Genomic DNA, 24150 nt, shown 5'->3' with positions numbered 1-24150 from the left:
GGATGGTCATCTCCTGCCCAGCCACACCTCACCCCTCCCGTTGTCTTTAAGGAAACAAAGTAAACTGTAAATTTAAATACTTTGGAAGAAAAGAGGAGAAATAGGCTGGCCACGGTGGCTCACGCCTGTAATCCCAACACTTTGGGAGGCCAAGGCAGGTGGATCACTTGAGGTCAGGAGTTTGAGACCAGCCTGGCCAACATGGTGAATCCCCATTTTTACTAAAAATGCAGAATTAACCGGGCATGGCCTCTAATCCCAGCTACTCAGGAGGCTGAGGCAGGAGAACCGCTGAACCCAGGAGGTGGAAGTTGCAGTGAGCCGAGATTGTGCCATTGCACTCCAGCCTGGGCGAACAGAGCAGAACTCTGTTTAAAAAAAAAGGAGGAGAAAGGGAGGTGGTGGCTAAAATTTGTAAAGCAGCTATAGGCAGTCACTGTACTAGGTTATTTCACTTCCTTAATCCTCAGGAAAACTCAGTGGAGTAAATGGTTTTGTTTCCATTTTGTGATGAAACTAAAGCCAAGAGGATAATTAATGTGTCCATGAACACAGCAAGTATCTGAAATACCAAACAGTAAATCTTGTGTGTGGCACTTAGGTCTGGATATTAACCGAGGGGAATTGGAGACACAAGGCACCGGCATGTTGCTTTTACTTTTCTGCAAACTCTATTTCACATTCTATGTTTGAGGATGCCTGTGACTTGGACATCATTTTGACTCTCTAATATTCCTTTGAACTATAAGGGTCTTTTGAAACTTTGAAAATGGTTATTTTCATTGGCAGCAAATAGCCCTGGTGTCAAACTAATGTGAACATTGCCTGCTGGCAGAAAAGGTAAAAAAAGCTTTGCTTAATAAAGGTAACATTATTCTTGATAATAGAAATATTAAAAATATGTAATCCTACTTTGCTAACTAATCATGTTTGTGTATTCCATCTTTCTGATTCTTGTTTAGTGTTCATGCGTAACGCATGTATTATGCTTATAGTAATAATAGTAATAGAATAGGGCTGCATGCCATCCTGTGTTTTCAGCACTTTACAACCTTACAACACAAGAGGGGAGGGATTCTTTCTCTGTTTAACAGATCGGGAAACTGAGGAACCACAGAGTTTAGGGACTTGTGTGAGCTGGGAAGGGCAGAAGCCAGGAGTTAAGTCCTGGCTGTCTCAACCATGATACCGTTCTCCCCGACGCGGGCTGCCAGGTCTCGATTCCAGGGTGAACAAGGTGCTTAACTGGGACCAGACTGGGGAGCAAGATGGGCTGTGTTGTGGGAGGTGAGGAACCTGAGGTCCCAGATGAGGTGTGAGGATGGGCGGGAGATTGCCAGGTGGGTAGTCAGGAGGATGAGTCCAGACCTACAGCAGGAGCCACTTCTTGGAGGATGAGGGGAAGGCCCTAACACCAAGAGGGTATGGAGCTGGGGTCTCACCACTGCACCCTGACACATGGGCTCCCTATCTTCCCTGCCAGCTTGGAGTCTCCTGCAACAGTCCTCGGCCTTCCAGCCCTGCGGCTTCTGCTGCACCCTTACACTTCCCTAAGTGGTACTGGAGCTGTGCTCATTGCAACAAGGAATTCTTCTCATGGCTTCATATCCGTGTCAGGTTTCCTCTTTCCCATTCCTCCCTGGCTGCCCGGGTTCTTGGTGCTCACCTCTGCACAGAGAGGTGTCACTGAAGCCCCTCACCTTGTGACCTGGGGATGCTGAGTCCTGCTTTGGGAGGCGTGGCACAGGGGCAGCCACAGTGGACCCTTGGTGGAGATGATCAGAGCCAGGATCCCTGCCACCCTGAGTGGCGGATGCTGCAGAGACACTATACCTGAGAAGCTTGCCCTCAGGTATCTGTACGTTGTGGGGTTTCTCTGATTGGCCATTGTGTGTTCATCTAAGAATTAGTGCATGGCAGGAAGCTCCCACCCAGATGGTGAAGGCACCTGCTGGGTTTCCTTCCACCTGTGGAGAAGCCCACTCCTTTGCTTGTTCAGTTGAGGGCGACCACACCCAGGTCCGCCTGGTTCCACCAAGCGGTCTGTAGCTGATGGAGTGAAGGGAGCAGCTGGGCTGTAGCCGGGTGGTCAGGGATCTGGTCAGCTCGGTGGTAGCAATGATAATAGATGGAGTGTTCTAGGTTTTCCCGTTTAGAAATCTGAACTCTACTCAGGGAGTATTTGTTAGTAGCAACCTCAGTAGACTCATGAGGTGGGGATTGGAGGCTTGTGTTTCCATGAGGGGCTGCAGAAACACAGCCACCTGGTGCCCAGTGGGTTTGTAGAGCCAGATAGAGCCTGGGGTATTCTCCTTGTACCTTCTAAGGAGTCTTTAACTCAAGAGAGTTTTTTCTTTCTTTCTTTTTTTTTTTCAAGTTGTTTACTCTTATTTTCTAGTTACCTTCTAGAATTATTGCACTGGGGCCAGGTGGTGTCTAGTACAGGTTTTTACTTTGGGGAATTTATTGAAATTTTCTTTGGCTGAGAATGCCTTCAGTGTTTGTGGTTGCTCCTTGGATACTTGCAAAAATATTGTATTTTCTCTGGGACACGGGGTTTCAGATAGATCGGTTAAATCAAGCTTGATTGTATCGTATTTCACATCGCATGCCACGTGTCTTGTCTGTTGGACTGTCAGATCTCAAGAGACGGGCTTGGGTTTCCCTGTGTGGCTGCTGCTTTGCCCTTTCCCTGATCCTCACTCACAGCTTTTACCATATGTTTTAGTCATTCTTTCAGCATAATTGGATGTTTCCGTTGCTTTGCAGTTTTACCAGTAGAGAAATCCTGTGTGTGTGTATTTCATACTTTTCCTGATACCCCTTTATTGCCTCCCTTTCTAGGTCATTTGTTGTGGTTTTATTTTATGCAAATAGTGTGCAAGTGATTCCTTCTGCTGGTTTTCATATTTGGTGTTGGAACTGACTCCACTGGTTTCATCACTGCCCTCTTACATGAAGATACCATCTTCTAGAGCTCTTTCTTCCTTTATGATTTGGAAGTGAGACCAGCCACCCTGGTTCCAGGTGACTTTGCTGTTAGCTTTAGAAAGGAGAGAGTTCAAGCTCGTCCCAGCCCAGGGCTACTTCCCCCAGGGCGCCTCTTGCCGGTAGCCACAGGGGAACTTTCATTTAAGAGGTTCTAATTTTGTGTTGTTGAAGCTGCCAGTCTTGTTAGGCAGATTGGCAGCATAGGATATCTCATTTATTGGCTTTTTGCAGAATTTTGTGGGTGGTTTTAGTTTTGTACTTTTGGTGCTCTGATCTGTGGGGTGGCTTTGGGGAACAGTAGAGTCTGGGTCTATGCCACTTCCTCATGCTCAGAGTCCCCTCCCCTGAAGTTTGGAAGTTGCATGCCATCATGTGCAGTCCTGGGACGTCCCAGTGCGTGCTGGCTCTGAGTAGGTGGCTCTGTGACCCTGGCCTCTGTCTGGGAGGCTACCCTTGTGCCTCCTGCCCATTCATTCATTGATTCGCTCAGCAGACACGCGCAGGCTGCCTTCAGTGCCACTTGTGGCCTTACTGCTGTTCCAAGGACTGAAAACACAGATCTGATCGTGCCTCTTCCTGGCCTGCAGACTTCCGAGGACTTCGTGGTTTTACAGAATAAGCCTCCACTTTTCCACACAGCACTCGGAGCCTGCCAAGCTGGACTTGGAGGGTTTTATCCAGAGCCTGCGCCTGCCCTGCCTCCTCCAGTGGGCCCCTAAGATGCCTGTGGGTCCCTTCAGGGAAGCATGTGTGCACCCCAGCCTTCCCTTTACTGCCTCTGCCTGGTGGGACCTTCCTTCTCAGCTTTGAGGCTGAAACACGTGTGTGTGTGCACACACTCACACATATACACTCACACACACTCACACAGAAACACACACACACTCTCACATACACTCTCGCTGTCTCTCTCACACATGCACACACACTCTCACACATACACACTCACACACACATAAACACGCACTCTCACATACACACACTCGCTGTCTCTCACACACACACATAAACACACTCACACACTCACACACACATAAACACACACACACTCACACACACTCACATACACACACTCTTGCTGTCTCACACTCACACACACTCACACACATACACACACACTTTTGCTGTCTCACACTCTCACACTCACACACACATACACTCACACTCACACACACATAAACACACATGCACTCTCACATACACACACTCGCTGTCTCTCACACACACACATAAACACACTCACACACTCACACACACAAACACACACACACTCACACACACTCACATACACACACTCTTGCTGTCTCACACTCACACACACTCACACACATACACACACACTTTTGCTGTCTCACACTCTCTCACACTCACACACACACATACACACACTCACACACACACATACACACACTCACACACACACATACACACACTCTTGCTGTCTCTCACACTCTCACACACACACTCACACACACATAAACACACACACACACTCTTCCTGTCTCACACTCTCTCACACACACTCACACACACACTCACACTCACACACACATACACACACTTGCTGTCTCTCACACTCACACACACACACACACATAAACACACACTCACACACTCTTCCTGTCTCACACTCTCTCACACACACTCACACACACACTCACACTCACACACACTCTCTCACACTCACACACACTCTCTCACACACACTCACACACACACTCACACTCACACACACACTCACACTCACACACACACTCACACTCACACACACACTCACACTCACACACACACTCACACTCACACACACTCTCTCACACACACTCACACACACACTCACACTCACACACACACTCACACTCACACACACACTCACACTCACACACACTCTCTCACACACACTCACACACACACTCACACTCACACACACTCTCTCACACTCACACACACTCTCTCACACTCACACACACCCCTCTTTGTTTCTAGAGCACTTCTGCTTTAGTTCCAGCTGTGTTGGTCAGAACTCAAAACACTCGGGAACGCCGATGCTGAAGGACTGGCCGGATGGAATCTGAAAAGTGGACAAGCCTTAACCCATCTGTAAGCCTTGGTGGGACTTCTACTCCTGTGCATCAGAATCAAGTGTGAGGGCTGAAGATATTGCTCAGGTCCTTCCCCTAGAGATTCCATTGGCCTGGAGCTGGGACCTCTGCCTTTTTAATTTTACAAGCACCCTAGGTGACTGGATAGGCCCAACTGGCATTGAAAATGAGCAGTTAGACAGTTACCTCCTTTGGAATACGTGTCTTGAGTGGTATCATTTCTGAGATCATGGTTTTTCAAAACTTTGGGTGTGCTTAACTGTTTTTGTTGTAGGAATAATAAAAGCCTTTGTAGTCATTCCAAATATTACAGACACATAGAAAGTGAACAGTGAGTCACCCTCCTTTCCTGGAGCGCCTTCCCCCAGGGTGCCGGTCTTGCATTCCACCGCTAATTCCAGCTAATTGGGGTGCACTCTTCAGCTGACTTCTGTTGCGTAGGTTTCCATGTCTGTATTCCCAGATGGGATTTATGTGTTGTTTTCTTTTTTGTTTATTAGCGCTGGGGATCGGGATCACTTTTTGCCTAGTAAAAGCAATTGGAGAGAGGGTTGACTTTTTTTTAACTGCTTTAGAATTGTTTTGTGGGTTATCAAGTCCAAATGGAAAGAAGGTAGATGTGGTGATGGCATTAGCATGAGTTACCAGACACAAATTTCTTCAGAGACTGCATGAAGACAACAAAATAGGCTACTCAATATGGCCTTCCCTCACTGCCTTTAAAAAAAATTCTAAAATTGTGGTAAAAGACATAATATAAATGTTATCATCTTAACCATCTGGAAGCATACAGTTCAGTTGCCTTAGAGTTGTGTAGCAGAATCTTCACCACTTTTCCATCTTGCAGAATGAAAATTCTGTACCCGTTTCCTCCTGCCCCAGTTCCTGGCACCCACCATTCCACTTTCTGTTGCTATGGATTTGACTACTACAGGTACTTCATATAGGTGGAATCATACAGTATTTGTCTTTTTGTGATTGGTGTATTTCACTTAGCATAATGTCTTCAAGGCTCATCCATGCTGTGGCCTGTGATGTTACAGTTGAAGGCTGCATAATATTCCATTATATGTATGTGTTATATTTTGTTTATCCATTCATCTGTCCATGGACATTTGAGTTGCACCTCCTGGCTATAGTGAATAATACTGCTGTGAATCTGGGTATGCAGACATCTCTTCGAGACCCTGCTCCCAGCTCTTTTGGGTATATTCCCAGAGGTGGAATTGCTGGATTATATGGTAATTCTATTTTTAATTTTTTGTGGAACTTCCATATTGTTCTCCATAGCATTCACTCCATTTGGCGTTTCCATCGACAGTGTACAAGGGTTCCGGTTCCTTCACATCCTCACCAGCATTTGGTATTTTCTGTTTTTTTTTGACAGTAGCCGTCTCAACAGATGTGTGGTGGTCTCTCATGGTGGTTTTGATTTGCATCTCTCTGACGACTCATGATGTTGGCCAGCTTCCCTTCTTTAAACTGCATTTATTCACTTAAAGTTTCTGTAAAGTTTTCCTTTTTCGTTTCCCTTCTTTCTTTCTTTCTTGAGACAGAGTCTTGCTCTGTCGCTAGGCTGGAGTGCAGTGGCGTGATCTCGGCTCACTGCAACCTCCACCTCCCAGGTTCAAGCGATTCTCCTGCCTCAGCCTCCCGAGTAGCTGAGACTATGGGCGTGTGCCAGCACACCCAGCTAATTTTTGTATTTTTAGTAGAGACGGGGTTTCACCATGTTGGCCAGGATGGCCTCAGTCTTTTGACCTCATGATCCGCCCTTCTCAGCCTCCCAAAGTGCTGGGATTACAGGTGTGAGCCACCGTGCCTGGCCTTTTTTTTTTTTTTTTTTTTTTTTGAGACAGTGTCGCCCAGGCTGGAGTGCAGTGGTGCCATCTCAGCTCACTGCAACCTCTGCCTCCTGGGTTCAAGTGGTTGTCATGCCTCAGCCTCCTGAGTAGCTGGGATTATAGGCATGCGCCACCATGCTTGGCTAATTTTTGTATTTTTTTGGTAGAGAGAGGGTTTTACCATGTTGGCCAGGCTGGTCTTGGACTCTTGACCTCAGGTGATCCACCTGCCTCAGCCTCCCAAAGTGCTGGGAAGCATGGTGGCTCATGCCTGTAATCCCTTCAGTTTTTTGTTTTTTTTTTTTGTAGAGATGGAGGAGGGAGGAGGGAAGCTGAGGCAGGAGGTTCGCTTGAGCCCATCAGTCTGAGACCAACCTGGGCAACATAGTGAAACCCCGTCTCTACATAAAAATACAAAATCTTAGCTGGGCAGGTGGCATGTGCCTGTAGTCCCAGCTACTGGGGAGACTAAGGTGGAAGGATGGCTGAGCCCAGGAGAGGATGATTGAGCCCAGGAGGTCAAGGCTGCAGTGAACTGCGATCATGCCACTGCACCGCAACCTCCAGCCTGGGTACAGAGCAAGAGCTTGTTTCAACAAAAAAGAAAAAAAAAAGAAAAGAAAAAGTTAAGCTCAGCACTTTGGGAGGCCGAGACGGGCGGATCACGAGGTCAGGAGATTGAGACCATCCTGGACAACATGGTGAAACCCCATCTCTACTAAAAAATACGAAAAAAAACCTAGCCGGGCGAGGTGGCGGGCGCCTGTAGTCCCAGCAACTCGGGAGGCTGAGGCAGGAGAATGGTGTGAACCCGGGAGGCGGAGCTTGCAGTGAGCTGAGATCCGGCCACTGCACTCCAGCCTGGGCAACAGAGCGAGACTCCGTCTCAAAAAAAAAAAAAAAAAGAAAGAAAAAAAGAAAAAGTAAAGCTCAAATGAGTTGTTTTAGATAGTGTGTGTTTCTTTCATTGCACATTTGCTCGGGGAGCTTATTTCTGAACAGACTGCAGAAAGAAGTTCCTTCCGTGGAAAGTGGGAACGAGCCTTTTCCCTGGCTTTACTCTTCCAAAGCCACCTGTACCCTTGCAGATTGTTGAGAGTGAATGTAGTTGAAGTATGTTGTGTTGAAAAACACATGCGGAACACAGACATCACTGCAGACTCGAGGGCTGAGACTCCAGCCTCCTGGTGACTCTAAAGTATGGCCAGCAATTGTCCTTTTGTCTGTTGGTGAGTTACATGTGTATCGTAGAAGATGTAGAAAATAGAGCCTCGGAAAGAAATTAAAAATCATCTGACTTCTCTTAACTCCATTACTGTGAGCTCAATCACACAGACATTCTTTTTAGATGGGGTCATTTGTGTTCATATCTGCACCCTGCTTCTTTCACTGGCAGGTTTCACTGGCGGTGCTGACGTTCCCCACACACCATCCACCTGTGAGCAACCCCCGGCGGGAGGTGGAAGGCCAACTTCCGGGGAAGTTATTTTCAGTGCTGTTTCGTGACCCCTCACTGATGGAACACAGTGGTTCACCTACCCCTGTGCCATCCCAGTTTTAACATTTTCCTTGCCAATCTTCCTTGCTAAGATTGGCATCTTTGCAGCATTTCTAAGCAGTAGGTACAGCTTCACTTTGCAGAAGTCATTCCAGTGCTCTGTCCTGAAATCAAGTCATCGAGGATTTGTTGACCACCTCTTATGCGGGAGGCACCAGTCAGTCCCAAAGCAGTTTGACTTTCTGAGGCGGTCATATGCAATACGTACCCTCCTGAACTGACGGTACCTACCCTTCCTCACTTAATTCAGCTGTAGAAGCCCTTCTATCGAAAGCCCAGATTTTTTTTGTTTTGTTTTGAGACTCGGTCTTGCTCTGTTGCCCAGGCTGGAGTGGAGGGCACAAGGATGAGTGACTTCTGGGCTCAAGGGATCCTCCTGCCTCAGCCTCCTGAGGAGCTGGCCGACAGCCATGTGCCACCACACCCACCTTAGTTTTAAAACTGTTTTTGTAGAGGGTTTCCCTGTGTTGTCCAGGCTAGTCTCAAACTCCTGGGGTCAAGGGATGCTCCTGCCTCAGCTTCCCAAAGTGCCAGGACTATAGGTGTGAGCCACTACCTGGCCAAGCCTGGATTTTTGGGAGACTGTGAGGCTGCACTGCCGACACAAGCCAGTCTCCAAGTGCTCCGGGTCTAGTAAGTCAACAGGGGAGGCTTTTAGAACTCAGCAGCTCCTCACTGGTCCTGGGAAAACTCATTTAGCAATTTATGAAGGGCCTGGCGTGGTGGCTCACGCCTATAATCCCAGCACTTTGGGAGGCCAAGGTGGGTGGATCACTTGAGATCAGGAGTTCAAGAGCAGCCTGGCCAACATGGTAAAGCCCCATCTCTACTAAAAATACATAATTAGCTGGGTGTGGTGGTGCACACCTGTAATCCCAACTGCTCAGGAGGCTGAAGCAGGAGAATCACTTGAACCCGGGAGGCTGGGGTTGCAGTGAGCCAAGATCGCGCTATTGCACTCCAGCCTGGGCAAAGAGCGAAACTCTGTCTCAAAAAAAAAGAGAGATTTATGAAGATCATGAGCTCCCGCCCATTTCACTGCTCCATAAAGTGCTGCGTTCGTGAAGTGGGCAGGACATGCAGCTCTATGGATACGTAGCCCTGGAGCTAACAGGAGTATCCTGCATCCCACCACAGGATGTGCTGAGTCCACTTGGAAGCCCAGAAAAAGCCTCCGTGTTTAGCCCTTCAGGTCTTGCCTTAGTGTTGGGCTGGCACAGGCCTTCTGGTGCTCAGAGTCCCCGTTCCCTGGTTGCATTTTGCAGTAACAAAGGCTCCATGCAGTCTTCGACCCAGGGTGTTCACAAGCTCTCTTAGCTCCGAAAAATCGAGGGGTTCCTTGCCAGCTTCTCTGACTCCTCTCTGCCTCCTCTTTGTTCCTTGGCTGGTGTTGGGGTACTTTTTGGCCAAGGGTGAGGGGAGGGGTAGGAATCTGAGCCCGTCAGTGTGCCCACACTGGGGGTGCTGCAGGTCACGTTTCACCCTGGCACACCCTGCCTGCCCGTGACGTGGCGATTTGTTATGGGGATCATAATAAAACAGTCTGATTAGAGGCATGTGGGAAGCATGCCCAGCACACATCTCAGTCCCGTCCCTTGGAGCAGGCCAAGCTCGGGCAGCAGGCAGCTGCCTTGCAATTCTCAGAGTTTCAGGAACTGGACAGGGGAAGGTTAGCTTGCGATGTATTTCTCTGGGTTCGTTTGGTGCCGGGATTGAGTATTTCTGGTGGAGACAGTTGTTGGAGAGCTCCTGGGGAGACAGGCATTTTGTGGTTGGTTGCATTGTTATCCCACAGGGAATTGGTTTCTTGCCTCTAGGAAATGGCAGTAACATCGGGGACAGCAGCAGTCGCAGGACGGCAGATGCGTCACTCAGGGTGCAGGGTGCTGTGGCTGGAGCTGCTGCTGTTCTCCCTTTCACTGGTGGAGAAGCCAGGCCTGGGGAGGTGCCGGCACTTGCTGAGGTCACAGCAGCCAGACTTGAGCCCAGAAATCTGTCTGTACCTAAGCACAGTGTCTCTTACCTCCAGCATCTGAGTCCCATCATCTGATGTGGCTGTAACCTCAGGATCAGGCCTAATTCTAGAATCCTACCTGTGAGGCAAGCACTGTGAGTGACTTCATTTCATATATGGGGAAACTGAGGCACCAAGCAGTTTGCTCAAGCTTTGAGGGTCAAAAATTGAATGAAAGTTGTTTGAGGCTGGGAGCTGTGGCTCATGTCTGTAATCCCAACACTTCAGGAGACTGAAACAGGAGGATTGCTTGAGTCCAGGGGTTCAAATCCAGCCTGAGCAACATGGTGAAACCCCATCTCTACCAAAAATATGAAAATTTTTTGGTAGACTACAGGCATGGTGGTGCATGCCTGTAGTCTCAGCTACCCAGGAGGCTGAGGTGGGAAGATCACCTGAGCCCAGGAGATTGAGGCTGCAGTGAGCTGCAGTCATGCCATTGTGCTCCAGCCTGGGCAACAGAGCAAGACCCTCTCTCAAAAAAAATAAAAGTAGCTTGACCAGGAACATTCAACCTTAGTTTCCCCCTAACCTCTAGTGGCTTCCCCACTTCTCTGCTTAAAACAGGCTATTTCTTTTCTCCAGCCTCAGCTTCCTGTCTCCTCAGCTCCATAGAAACTGAGCTCCAGGTTACCCCAGCAGCAGCCCACCTGGCCAGCTTTGAAGGGCTTGGGCAGGACAGGTGGTATCTGGGCCTTTCTCCCAGAAATTGCCTTTTTATAAATGCAGGCCAGTCTGTCACCTTTATTTATTCATTCAGTCACTTAGATTTTAAACTCGTGTTGAGCTTATAGTCAACTGGCAGTTCTGAGTATCTCACTTAGATTTTTATGGGGTGACAGGGCCGGTGTGTACCAGGTTAAGGTCTCTGTTGCATTTTATGGGTGGCTGCCTGCAGTTAAGCAGGGCTACCGTCTCTTGGCCCCGGGCTTCTTTTTTCGTGATAAATACAGAAGCCGGCCGGGCGCGGTGGCTCAAGCCTGTAATCCCAGCACTTTGGGAGGCCGAGACGGGCGGATCATGAGGTCAGGAGATCGAGACCATCCTGGCTAATACGGTGAAACCCCGTCTCTACTAAAAAATACAAAAAACTAGCCGGGCGACGAGGCGGGCGCCTGTAGTCCCAGCTACTCGGGAGGCTGAGACAGGAGAATGGCGTGAACCCGGGAGGCGGAGCTTGCAGTGAGCTGAGAGCCGGCCACTGCACTCCAGCCTGGGCAGCAGAGCAAGACTCCGTCTCAAAAAAAAAAAAAAAAAATACAGAAGCCAATGTTTACCCCCTTCTGGTAGTGGACACAGGGGCATCTCTGAGCAGAAAGCAAGCAGGGGCCTGCGGAAGGGGTTAAGAGGGGCTAGACAGGTGACCAAGGTCACCATCGCATGGATAAGTCACACTGATGGCATCGTGTGGTGAGAAGGGCACTTGCCTCTGTGGTCTTCCTCAGTAACACACAACCCAGTCTAACTGGGAGAAATACATGAGGCAAACCCCAGCCGAGGGACGTCTTACAGAATACCTAACCAGGCCTCCTCTATCCTGGCAAGGTCACCCAAAACACACAGTGTCTGGGGAGATGCCCTAGCCAAGAGGAGCTTAAAGAGACACGACACGTAACGTCGTGTGGTGATCTGGGTGGGATCCTGGAACAGAAAAAAGGACCTCAGGGACAAACATAGGAGACCCGGATGAAGGACAGGCTTTATTGTTTGATGTTAGTGCACTGACATCCATTGTGACAAAAGTGGCCCTCCTGTAAGACATTCACAGGGAAACCGTGTGGTGGGAGGCCTGTGGGAATTCTCTATATTATCTCCACGACTTTTCTATGAATTTAAATCTATCCTATAAGAAAAAGCGTATTTAAGAAAACAGGTAAGAGTGGTTAGGACGACTGGTCGGAGCCCGGGGTTCCAGGCCTGACTCTCTGCCCCCGTGTCCGCTTCAGGCAGGCGACACTGGGCACCCCCTGCCAGGGAGAAGCCTAGGGTCCCCACTCCCTGGCTGGGAACTTCCCTTTCCTACAGACCCTCGCTTGGTGCGCCATGGCAGGTGGGCCCAGGACTCCCAGTTGGGCCGAGGCCCATCTCTTTTCCCAACAGCACGTCCTTTGTTCTCTCCAGCCCAGACGTGCAGAGGTGAGCCACCCTCCTGGCCAGTGAGGAGCTTCTAAACACAGAGACAGATCAGCTTTTTGCCGAGTGAACTTGAGAACCAGAGCAGAGCTGCAGGGACAATGGTGCATTATTAAACGGCTCTGAAACTCAGAGCCCAGAGCACCCGGCTCTGGGGTGATTGGCAGGTGTTGGACCTGTGACTGTGGCCCCGGCCCCCACTAATCCCATTACCGACTTAGCGGGTGAGTGGATGGAAAATAGAATGAGAGTGTCTCTCCCCCAAAGAGGGCTGGTTCAAGTGTGAATATTCACAGCCACACCGAGACACCTGCTCCTTAGATGTTTTTTTTTGCTTATGCAGTCAGTGCACAGAGTGAGCCCTGCACTGGAAAAGACACGCACATGCATGTACACACACACAGGCACACACACACACACATGCGTGCACACACACAGACCCTGAGGCCCTGCACTTGAGTTTCTAGTCTTAAGAAGGGGTCACTGAGGCTGTGTCCTGCAGCTGCCAGTGGCCAGTCTGCCCCACTCGGATGGTCTGTTTTATTTATTTATTTATTGTTTTAAGATGGAGTTTGGCTCTTGTTACCCAGGCTGGAGTGCAGAGGCACTATCTCTGCTCACTGCAACCTCCACCTCCTGGGTTTAAGTGATTCTCCTGCCTCAGCCTCCCGAGTAGCTGGGATTACAGGCATGCACCACCACACCTGGCTAATTTTTGTATTTTTTAGTAGAGATGGGGTTTCACTGTGTTCGCCAGGCTGGTCTTGAACTCCCAACCTCAGGTGATCCACCTGCCTCAGCCTCCCAAAGTGCTGGGATTACAGGTGTGAGCCACCATGCCTGGCAGTCTGTTTCTATTTTGACATTTCCTCACTGTACCTGGAGAAGAGCTTCATTCATTCATTCATTCGTTCATCCATCCATCCATTCATTCATTCATTCATTCAACAAGTACCTGCCAGCCTGTGCAGCAGTGTTGCCAGGTGAGAAGGGTGGGTAAAAATGCAGGGACCCCCTCACTACGGTCACTGCAGGACCAGGTATTCTTTTCCTGCACCCCACAGTGCCCTGAGGCCCCACTGGTCATCCGTCCAGCACTCTGCTGGCTGACTGGTGCGGTGAACTCTCCGGCTGGGCTCCTTTCCTGCTGCAGGTGCTGCGTCTCTTTCTTAAGCCTGTGTAGCAAGTTCTTTTGTCCGGGTGACATTGGCATGATTGAATCAGTGCCAGGGCCAAACAGGATGTGGTTCTGGGCGACTCCCAACTCCCAGCAAATCCATGGTTGTTTTCAGTTGCCTTAGGAAGAATAACTGAAACAGAGACAAACGCCCCAATGGTAGGGTGCTTCGAGGTCCTGGAGGGCAGCCCTGGCCCCGTGGAGAGAGACCGAGTTCTGCAGCATCCGTGGCCTGCATTTGAAACTGAAGGGCAAGAGGCTGGTGAACTCCGAGAGTCATGCTGCAGCACGGAGGAACAGGCTGAACCTCTGGAGGAACGGCTCTACCTCCAGGTCAGGCTAGAGGCTTTTGCATTTGGTTTGGCGAGGAGAGACAGCAGGATTTCTGGGTGCTGGACATGCTTCTGGGTCAGAGCTGGTGCGTTTCTTTGCAGGGCAAGGTGGACAGGTGGCGGGGATGCTGGGGAGGCATCTGCTGCATTTGTTGAAGTTTCACAGGGTGCAGAGCCCCTGTCCTCACTGTTCCGTGGGGTGCCAAGGAGCAAGCCATGTAGTTCCTGAACTTTGAGTAGATACAGATAATATTTGAAAATATTTGGGAATGTTTACACAATCACAAAAACAATGAACACTTGCATAGCCACTACTCAGGCCAAGAAATGGAACTTAACTTTGAAATTCCCTTTGCCCCTCCCAATCCCAGCTCCCTGCTGCCGATCCTCTTCCCTCCCTGCAAAAATGTGTTTATCAGATAAACCTGAAGCATTTAAGGGAGTCCCTGTCCTGAATTTCGCGGTTGTCATTCTCTGCTGTTTTTTAGTTTTATCACATGGGGTTGTGTTTCTAAGCAACCTCATTTGTTTTTGTTTTTAACTTTTATATACATGGAATCATGCAATATCTTTTGTGGCTGGCAGACTCTGAGATGGCCTTCAGTGATCCACACCTCCTGGTATTCACATCCTGTGAAGTCCCCTCCCTTTGGTGTGAGCCGAGCTAGCAACTTGCTTCTAACCAATAGGATGCATCCAAGTTGATGCTGCGCCTTCCTCCTGTGATTAGGTTATGTGGGCTTAAAACTTCCTCCTTGACAACAGATGGTCTCCCCCACTGGCTGTGGTGGTGCGGGCTGCCATATAGAGAGGCCATGTGGCAAGGAACTGAGGGTGGCCACCCCCTGGCAGCCAGCATGCAGTTGAGGCTTCAGTCCCATGGCCATGAGGAACTGGATGCTATAGCAAGCAGGTGACCCTGGAGGACCCCTCCCCAGTTTAGCCTTGAGATGAGACCCCAGCCTGGGCCAAGATCTTGATGGCAGCTCTGTGAGAGGCCCTGAAGAAGAGCGTCTCTTCTTCACCCAGCTAAGCCACATCTGGATTCCTGACTTATAGAAACTGTGCAATAATAGAAGTCTGTTGTTTGAGGCGATTTGTTACACAGCATTAGCTAGCTAATACATAGTCTTGCAAGAGTTCCTTTTTTGCCTGAGCATGATGTTCTTGAGGTTTGTCTGTGTTGATATCTGTAGTTATAGTTCATCTGCTTTCGTTACTATGTCTTTCCCTTGTAAGTAGTCCCCCCTTATCTGCAGGGAATACAAGGCCCCCAGAAGGTGCCTGAAACTTCAGATAGTACCGAACCCTATATATACGATATATTTTTTCCTATGTGTACATGCCTATGACAAAGTTTAGTTTGTAAACTTAGGCACACTGAGAGATGAACAATAATGAATAATAAAATAGAACAATTATAGCACTATATTGTAGTAAAAGTTGTGTGAATGTGTTTTCTCCCTGCCAGAATATCTTATTGTACTGTAGCACCTGTTTTGGGACCACAGTTGGCCAGGGGTAACTGAAACCATGGAAACTTGGGATGAGGGGGAACTGCTGTATGTTAATGCCTTGGCTTAATTATTCTTTCTGCTCCTGAAGGACAATAGGTTATTTACAGCCTTTGCTATCAGAAACCACACTTGCTGTGAAGGTCTTTGTACATGACTTCCAGCTCAGCGTGCAAATGTTTATCTAGGGAGTGCGGCTGGGCCTTGGCTGCCAGTCCAGCTCCACTTCCCACAGCAGCCTTCAGGTTTGCCCAGGCTCCTCCACATGCTCCCCTCCCTCAATATTGTCCGCCTTTTTTCACTTGGGGGGATGGTCTGATGGGTGTGAGATGGTATCTGAGTGTTTTTATATTCTTCCCGAAGCTAATGTTTACGGACCATTCTGATTTCCTCCCATGCGGAGATCCTTTTTGTGGTTTTTGCCCACTTTTCTTATTGAATTGTAGGAGTGCTTTTTGTTTTTGTTTTTTAAAGGCAGGGTCTTACTCTGTCGCCCAGGCTGGAGTACAGTGGTGCACAAGCTCTGCTCACTGCAACCTCCGCCTCCGGGGTAGCTGGAATTACAGGCTTGTACCACCATGCCTGGCTCATTGTCGGAGTGCTTTGGACTTTCGGGAAAATAAGCCTCTCTTAGTTATGAGCATTGCAGATACTGCATCCCAGTATGTCCCTTGCCCTCATAGGCTTTTAAAATCAAATCAGGCACAATTCTGAGTTTTTCTGTCCCGGGGGGATAATTTGCAGAATTATGCTTTGCGGCATTCCCAATCCTGGCCTGTGTGTCCTGGTCTCTGGGTCATGGACTGATGCCTGTGGACTTGGCCCCTGTTTATCACTGTTGCTTGATGGTGCCTTCCTGAGGTGGAGACTGCTGGGCTCTGTTCCCGTCTGTGGCTCACCCTCTAGTCTGGGAGTGCTTTCCTGTTCAGATAGCTCATTCCAACCTCTTAGTCACTTTGGAGAGCATCGTTCAGTGAGTCAGCACGGGACCTGGAGCCCAGGGACCCCTCCCAGCCAGGCCAGCGCACACTTGAAATCTGCAGTTTGTCTTGGGTTCCCTGGAGGTGATTGCTTGACTGCAGAGGAATGCACGGGTCTGAGGAGAATTTGCCCAGTGTGTTTAGAAGGAATGCATTCCTGGAGAAAGTTAAAATTAGAAAAAGCTGCTACATTTCCTGCCATTCAGTCGCAGTTGGCTGGTGTTTGTTTGCACAAGGATTCTTTGGTAAGGATCTGTAGTTGGTTTCTGGTGGAATGCGAGGTGAAGTCACGATTTTCGGGATGGAGGTGAGCGGTTTCCACAGTGATCTCTGTTATGGGAATCGCTGCTTTGTTTTCCGAGTGGTTGAAGAATCATACTGGAATGGAAAAATATTGTTGAAACAATCCGTTGTTGATAATTAGCAAGAAGATTTTTTAAAAATTTATTTTAGAAAACAGCTCTTTAGTGGGAAGCAAATATTGTGGAGTGTATCTCTTTGTAAGCTCGGCTGCCGTTTTCCCGTGTCCGCCTGCTTCCTGGGTGGCCACCTCTGATGTCATCTCCTGAGGCTGGGCTTTTTAGGAACCCCCCTCTGACTGGCACAGGCAGTCCAGGGGTCCAGGCTGCGCAAATACGAATACCCAAGTCCATTTGAATATCTGGGGTAACGTACACAAAAACATTATTAACTGTACACCTGAAATTCAGATGTAACCGGGTGTTCTGGGTTTTGTCTAGAGACCTCTCCCAGCCCAGCTACACCTTGAAGGCCCCTCTGTCCTGGTCTCGGGTGGTGCCTGGGCCTCTCCCAGCTGAAAGGGGTGTCGCCGTCACCAGGCGGGCTATTGGCACCAGTGGGCACACCTGTGTCTTTGCAGGGTTTTGTCCACTTCTGTGTTGGCACCCTCCTGCTGGTGCTGGGCTGGGGTCGTGTACCCATTTTATGGAGGCGGAAGGGAGAGGCTGGAGGGTTACCAGCCTGTCCAGTGGTGTGCAGCTCGTGAATGGAACTCTTAGTCTGTAGAATTCAAAGCCCAGCAGCTGGAGGGCACAGGAGAAATGAAACCATCATCTTGCCTGGAGAGCAAAAGAGATGATCAGAAACTCGTGCACAGGGAAGAAGTGCCATGGGGCTGAGAGTCTGGGTGGCAGGGGGGCTATCCCCGAGACCTGGGAACACAGGCTGCAGGGAAGCCTCAGTGTGGGCCTTGAGGGAGAGGTAATTTTTGTGCAGGCAGGGAGGGGAACAAGGAGGCATTGCCTAGTCACAGGCAGTGGGCAAATGGGAGGAGGTGGGATGTGTGTAGGAGAGTCTGAGGGTGGGGCCGCTGACCTGGCTTGAGTGAAGGGGGTTGGCGGTGGATGCCATGGAGTCTGTCCACGTGGGGTAGGGCAAACTGCAGAGAACCCTGAAATGAGGCAGGGAAGCCTGGCTCCAAGGGAGGAAGGGGCAGGAAGGAGCAGGGCACCCTGTGCTCTTGAGCCGAGGATAATACACTGATGGGAGGTAGTGGGGCTATACGTTTGCTGGAGAGATGCCGCTGAGATCGGCGGGGAGGCGGTGGATCGGTGGACCCAAGACCAAGCTGCTGGTCACAGGTGCTGGGGAAGCTTCGTTTTCTGTTCAGGCAGCAGGTGCTATTGATGCAGCTACCACTAAGTACTAGTGCAGGCCTAGGGACTGGGCATACAGAAGTGAGCAGGACAGGTGGGTTCCTGCCCACAGGCCATACAGGCCAGCTTGCCAAACACCCAGATGCCAATTCCCCAGGGCACTCCACGCAGCCTGTTCAAGGTGCTTCTTGTTCTTGTCCACAGATTTGTGCTTGAGAAGCTCTGAGTTCCCGTGCGTCCACCCGCATTGGCATTACAGGTACTCTATAAATCATCCATCCATTCAAACACTGACTGCACCTGCTATGTTCCAGGTGGTTCCCGGTGAACAGGACAAAGTCCTTGCATTCATGGGGGCTGTTCTGGTGGGAGAAAAAGGAGAGAAGTAAATGATAGATAAAAGAATGTCACGAGTGGTGGATGAGACCAGGGGAGGGAGTGGGCAGCAGTGGTGTGCTTGTGTTTTTGATATGGTGTGTGAATCCCCTCCACAAAAAAGATATTTCTGTCCTAATGCTCAGAACCTGCAGGTGTTACCTTATTCGGCAAAAGGGACTTTGCAGGTGTGATTCATTGAAGGCTCCTGAGATGGTGAGATACCCTGGATTACCCAGATGGACCCTAAATGTTATCACGAGTCTTTGGAGAGGGAGATGGAGATCTGACCACAGGAGGAGGCCCTGGAATGGTGGAAACAGAGACTGGAGTCCTGAGCTTTGAAGACGGAGGAGGGGCCTTGAGCCAGGAATCCAGGCAGCCATGGGATGCAGGAAAGGGCAGGGCCACGGAAGCACCTCACCCCCTTGAAGCCTCCAGAAGGCACTGGCCCTGATGTCAGCCCAGTGAGCCTGGTTTCAGATTTCCAGCCTCCAGAACTGTTGGAGAGTGAATGTGTGTTTTGAGCCACTAAGTTTGTGGTAATTTGTTACAACATCGGTAGGAAAGTCATGCAGGGTTCTGCGGCTTTGAGGGAGGTATGTTTGAGCAGAGCCGTCTGAGGTTGGGGCTGGGCTTCCCTGCCGACACGTGGGCTGGGGCCACAGAGCCCGAACCAGGATCCAGGCCTAGCTAAGGGTCAGGAATCCCTGCTCTGGCAGTTAGTTGTCCTCAGCCTGGAAATGACCCACAGTGCATATATATGTGTATGGGTTTTGTTGTTTTGTTTTGTTTTGTTTTGTTTTTGGTGCGGGGCAGGGTCTCATTCTGTCTCCAGGCTGGAGTGCAGTGGTGCAATCATGGCTCACTGTAGCCTCGACCTCTGGGCTCAAGTGATCCTCCCACCCCAGCCTCGTAAGTAGCTGGGACTACAGGCGCGCATCACCATGGCTGGCTAATTTTTTTTTTTTTTTTTGTAGAGACGAAGTCTTGCTGTATTGCCTGGTCTGGTCTCAAACTCCTGGGCTCAGGCAATCCCCCTGCTTGGGCTGTCCAAGGTGTTGAAATTACAGGCATGAGCCACTAAGCCCTGTCCTTTTAAATGTAAAAATGTCAGATGAGGTATCAATCCCCTTTGCTGAGTATAAGTGTATCTTATTAACAGAAGAAAATATTTGCTTGGCTTTCTAAATTGGGAATTTCTAACAATCCGTAACAGCCCCACTGGCTTTGACCAGAACCGACCGAGTGCTCAGTTACGTCACTCAACGGAGTGCCTGTGTCGTGGACAGAAAACCCAGTGGTCTAGCACCATTTACCATCTGTCCTGGTTTGCAACCCCTGAAAGCAGAGCCTGAGGCAAGGACTTGGGTGCTGATGTTTTCGGGGAGCTGACTGGTCCCAGCAGTCCATCCAAGCAGAAGAGGGTGAGAAGAGGGAAGAGGAAAAGCAAATCAGGGGTCAGCTACTGAGCTAGTGGCCACTGTTAACCACTATTAGGGCTCCATCATGCTGGAGATGCATCTGAGGAGCCATGATACTATGCCCTAGAATTGTCTTTCTAGAGGCCAGAGGCGGGGACGTCGACCCCAGGGCAGCCCCGGGCGCTATATCTCTGCAGCACATCCTCCATCCTGCAGGCTGACCCGGGCTCCTGGGGCTGCCTTGTGCTGGGGTGGCAGAGCTCCTGCAGATCACACCCACCATTTGGAGAACGTTTTGACAGCGCAGCAACGGAGTAGTGAATGTATAAAGATCTGCTATAGCTGGCCTTCCACTTCCACCAAGTCCTCACTTTGTGGCTGTCCCCTGGGAGTCATAAGAAAGGCCCATAGTTTAGCTCCATCCACCAAGACTTGAGTCACCTGCCAACGTCTGCCTTAATGACTTTACAAACAGTCAGCGTGGCGGAAGATGTTTAGAAGAATATGGGAGAAAGTCAAAGTGTGCGTGAATGAAGGGGAACGAAGTGGGAAAGCGCATCTCACCTGCACATGCGTTTTTTGACTCTTGTGCACAAGCATTTCTGACCCAAGATACACAAGCGTTTTTGACCTTCTGCGCACGGGCATTTTTGACCCTCTGCATGCAGGCATTTTGACTCTCCGCGCACATGCGTTTTTGACCTTCTGCGTGCAGGCATTTTGACTCTCCGTGCACAGGTATTTTTGACCCTCTGCCTACAGGCGTTTTGGCTCTCTCTTTGTAGCAGCCTCCCTTGATGTATGTTCAGGTGAACCAACCCTCAACGCACACCTACAAGCTCAGGGACCATGTGCAGACGAACCAACCTGTGACGCACACCTACGAGTACAAGGAGCACGGTGCAGGTGAACCAGCCCTTGATATATACCTATGAGCTCAGGGTCCCTGTGCAGGTGAACCAGCCTCTGACACAAACCTATAAGAACAGGGACCGTGTGCAGGTGAACCAGCCCTGGATACATACCTATGAGCTCAGGGTCCATGTGCAGGTGAACCGGCCCTCAATGCACACCTGTGAGCACAGAGACCATGGTGCGGGCATTATCTCTCTTATTCACGAGGGGGCCCAGTCATTTTCTCCCTACCCTGAGTGGAGGAGGAAGGATAAGACTTAACTCTGGTCCCAGCATTTCGTGGCAGAGCCAAGATTTGAGTCCATATTCAAATAATGTCCAAGTCTTCAACACACTCATGTTTCCTAGATACTTTCAGCCCTAAATTAGGTTTTTTAGGGGGACATAAACTCTTTCAAGACTCCATCACAAACATTGTTAGTCTGATTCAGGGGCAGGAATGTTAACTTCTACTTTAAAAGACTTGCAGTTTTATAACCTGCCATGGGAAAAGGAAATGCAGGATTGGAGCCTTGTCTGGAATCTTACACCCTCACTTGTCCACGTCCTGTCTTACTGCAGCCTGTCTGGTCCTGGGATTGTTCTGTTTGTGTTTGCTGTTACTCTGCATATCAAGGCTGCTGGCTTTGGGTTAGGATCCCAGCTTTTCAATTCCTGATCTTGGGTGAGTCTTTGAAACCGGGTCAGCCTCAGTTCTCTTATCTGCTAAATGATGGCATGATAATACATGTCTGGCCTACCTCGCAGGGTTGTTGTGAAAAGCGACCGAGAGGCCAGATGGGAAAGTATGTTGTCAACTAGGATACATTCTGCTAATAATTCTATTTGTTTATTTTTTTTGTGATGAAGTTCCACTCTTGTTGCCCAGGCTGGAGTGCAATGGTGCAATCTTGGCTCACTGCAACCTCAGCCTCCCAAGTAGCTGGGATTATAGGCATGTGCCTCCACGCCCAGCTAATTTTTTGCGTTTAGTAGAGACGGGTTTCACCATGTTGGTCAGACTGTTCTCTAACTCTTGACCTCAAGGGATCCACCCACCTCGGCCTCCCAAAGTGCTGGGATTACAGGCATGAGCCACTGCGCCTGGCCTGCTAATGGTTTTCAGAGGCAGCGTCAACATCAGCTGGGAGCAGGTTAGAAGTGCACATTCTCAGGCCCACCCCAGACCTACAGAATCAGAAACTGAGGGTTGTTGGGCCCAGCAACCTGTGTTAGAATCAGCCCTCCAGGTAATTCCAGTGAATGCCGGTGTTTGAGAACCACTGCCTCAGTCACAGAATTTCACGGGTGTTGTGTGCCATTTCTACCATGTATTTGGCGCTCAGTGTCTGGTATGTTTCAAAGAAAACAAAACAAAACGAAAGACAGGGTCTCTGCCCTCAACATGGTCTACAGGCTGGAAGAAAAACTAAAAGAAGAGAAACCCACACGAACTGGATGTACGCTAGAGTTCTGCGTTACAGTTGTGGAAAACGAGACCCAGGAAAGATAAGTCACTTAGCAAAGGTCGTGGAGCTGGGGTGAGAAACGTGAACCCTCTCGTTTGACTCATGACCATCTCCAGACCCTTCATTCCCCAGGCTGCCTTCCCCCAACATGGGCGGCTCATGGTGTCCCCCTACTTGTTCATGGGAGAGAGTTCTGAGGTCAGAATCAAAGCCTAGGATGCCTTCCCTGTTTTTTTTTTTTTTTTTTTTTTTTTGAGGCGGAGTCTCGCTCTGTTGCCCAGGCTGGAATGCAGTGGCCGGATCTTGGCTCACTGCAAACTCCGCCTCCCGGGTTCACACCATTCTCCTGCCTCAGCCTCCCGAGTAGCTGGGACTACAGGTGCCCGCCAACTCTTCTAGCTAGTTTTTTGTATTTTTTTAGTAGAGACGGGGTTTCACTGTGTTAGCCAGGATGGTCTCGATCTCCTGACCTCGTGATCCTCCCGTCTCGGCCTCCCAAAGTGCTGGGATTACAGGCTTGAGCCACCGCGCCCGGCCAAGATGCCTTCCTTGAGACGCTGTCCTTGGCTAGCTTTTAGGTGGTGATTGTCGAAACCTTGGATTAAAACCTTCACCGGCCGGGCGCGGTGGCTCAAGCCTGTAATCCCAGCACTTTGGGAGGCCGAGACGGGCGGATCACGAGGTCAGGAGATTGAGACCATCCTGGCTAACACGGTGAAACCCCGTCTCTACTAAAAATACAAAAAAAACTAGCTGGGCGAGGTGGCGGGCGCCTGTAGTCCCAGCTACTCGGGAGGCTGAGGCAGGAGAATGGCGGGAACCCGGGAGGCGGAGCTTACAGTGAGCTGAGATCCGGCCACTGCACTCCAGCCTGGGCAACAGAGCGAGACTCCGTCTCAACAACAACAACAACAACAAAAAAAAAAACCTTCACCGCCCGCAGCCCCGGTAGAGCCCAGAATGATGAGCTAGATCAGCTTGTGAGGCTCCGGAAGTGATTGGTCAGTGAGTTGAAAAAGTCAAAGTCTAGAAGAATCATTAAAAATACAAGGAAAAGCTGCGTGTGTGCGGATCTTCCAGTCTTTCTGTTGGGTTCGGGTCTTTTCTGAGTGTGGGTTTGGCCCTGGTGTCTCCTGTGTGACCCACATGCATGATTCCATGATTGATTTCCAGTCCAAGATGGTGCCATGACACGGGGACACTGGTGAGGCCATCTGTGCCCAGAGTTCTAGAGTTGACTCCATTTTTCTCAGGTGTTGAATGTCATCTAGCTTGCCAGCCACATTTTTGAGTCAGCGTCTTGCTCTGTCGCCCAGGCTGGAGTGCAGTGGTGCAATCCCGGCCCACTGCATCCTTCGCCTACCAGGTTCAAGCAATTCTCCTGCCTCAGCCTCCCAAGTAGCTGGGACCAAAGGCGCCCGCCACCACGCCAGGGTAATTTTTTGTATTTTTAGTAGAGACGGGGTTTCACCGTGTTAGCCCGAATAGTCTCGATCTCCTGACCTCGTGATCCGCCCACCTCAGCCTCCCGAAGTGCTGGGATTATAGGCATGAGCCACCATGCCCGGCCCGCCAGCCACATTTTTAAGTGATTCACCTTTAGTGAGTCTTTCTGAAATATTCCACTTGAATTGCCATGGGAGCTGCCCTTGTCTCACCCCTGCCATCAGTTTATGTAGTAATTAAATATGTAAAATTTCCACAACGAGCTTCCCCCAGCTCCAGCCAGG

At 49.8% G+C, this 24150-nt stretch overlaps 1 protein-coding gene across 5 annotated transcripts in view; it reads left to right on the top strand.

Moving 5' to 3' along the window:
- Window positions 1–24150, top strand: part of SH3BP4 (SH3 domain binding protein 4) — a 103387-nt gene that overhangs the window by 14311 nt on the left and 64926 nt on the right. Inside the window, exons 1-2 of one of the 5 annotated variants that reach the window (XM_030916876.1) lie at window positions 14077–14149; window positions 18463–18517. The exons of 1 other annotated variant lie outside the window; for it this stretch is intronic. The gene's annotated coding sequence lies outside the window, so the exon portion shown is untranslated. Of the gene's footprint in view, window positions 1–13951; window positions 14150–16765; window positions 16888–18462; window positions 18518–24150 lie in introns of those variants that run through there. 3 more of the 5 variants (XM_030916874.1, XM_030916873.1, XM_030916875.1) reach the window with 3 other exon arrangements.

The sequence above is a fragment of the Rhinopithecus roxellana genome, chromosome 14 (assembly GCF_007565055.1).
Source record: "Rhinopithecus roxellana isolate Shanxi Qingling chromosome 14, ASM756505v1, whole genome shotgun sequence".
Taxonomy (NCBI): Eukaryota; Metazoa; Chordata; class Mammalia; order Primates; family Cercopithecidae; genus Rhinopithecus; species Rhinopithecus roxellana.
Note: the sequence above shows the minus strand (reverse complement) of the source record. Positions and strands in the feature narration are given on the sequence as shown.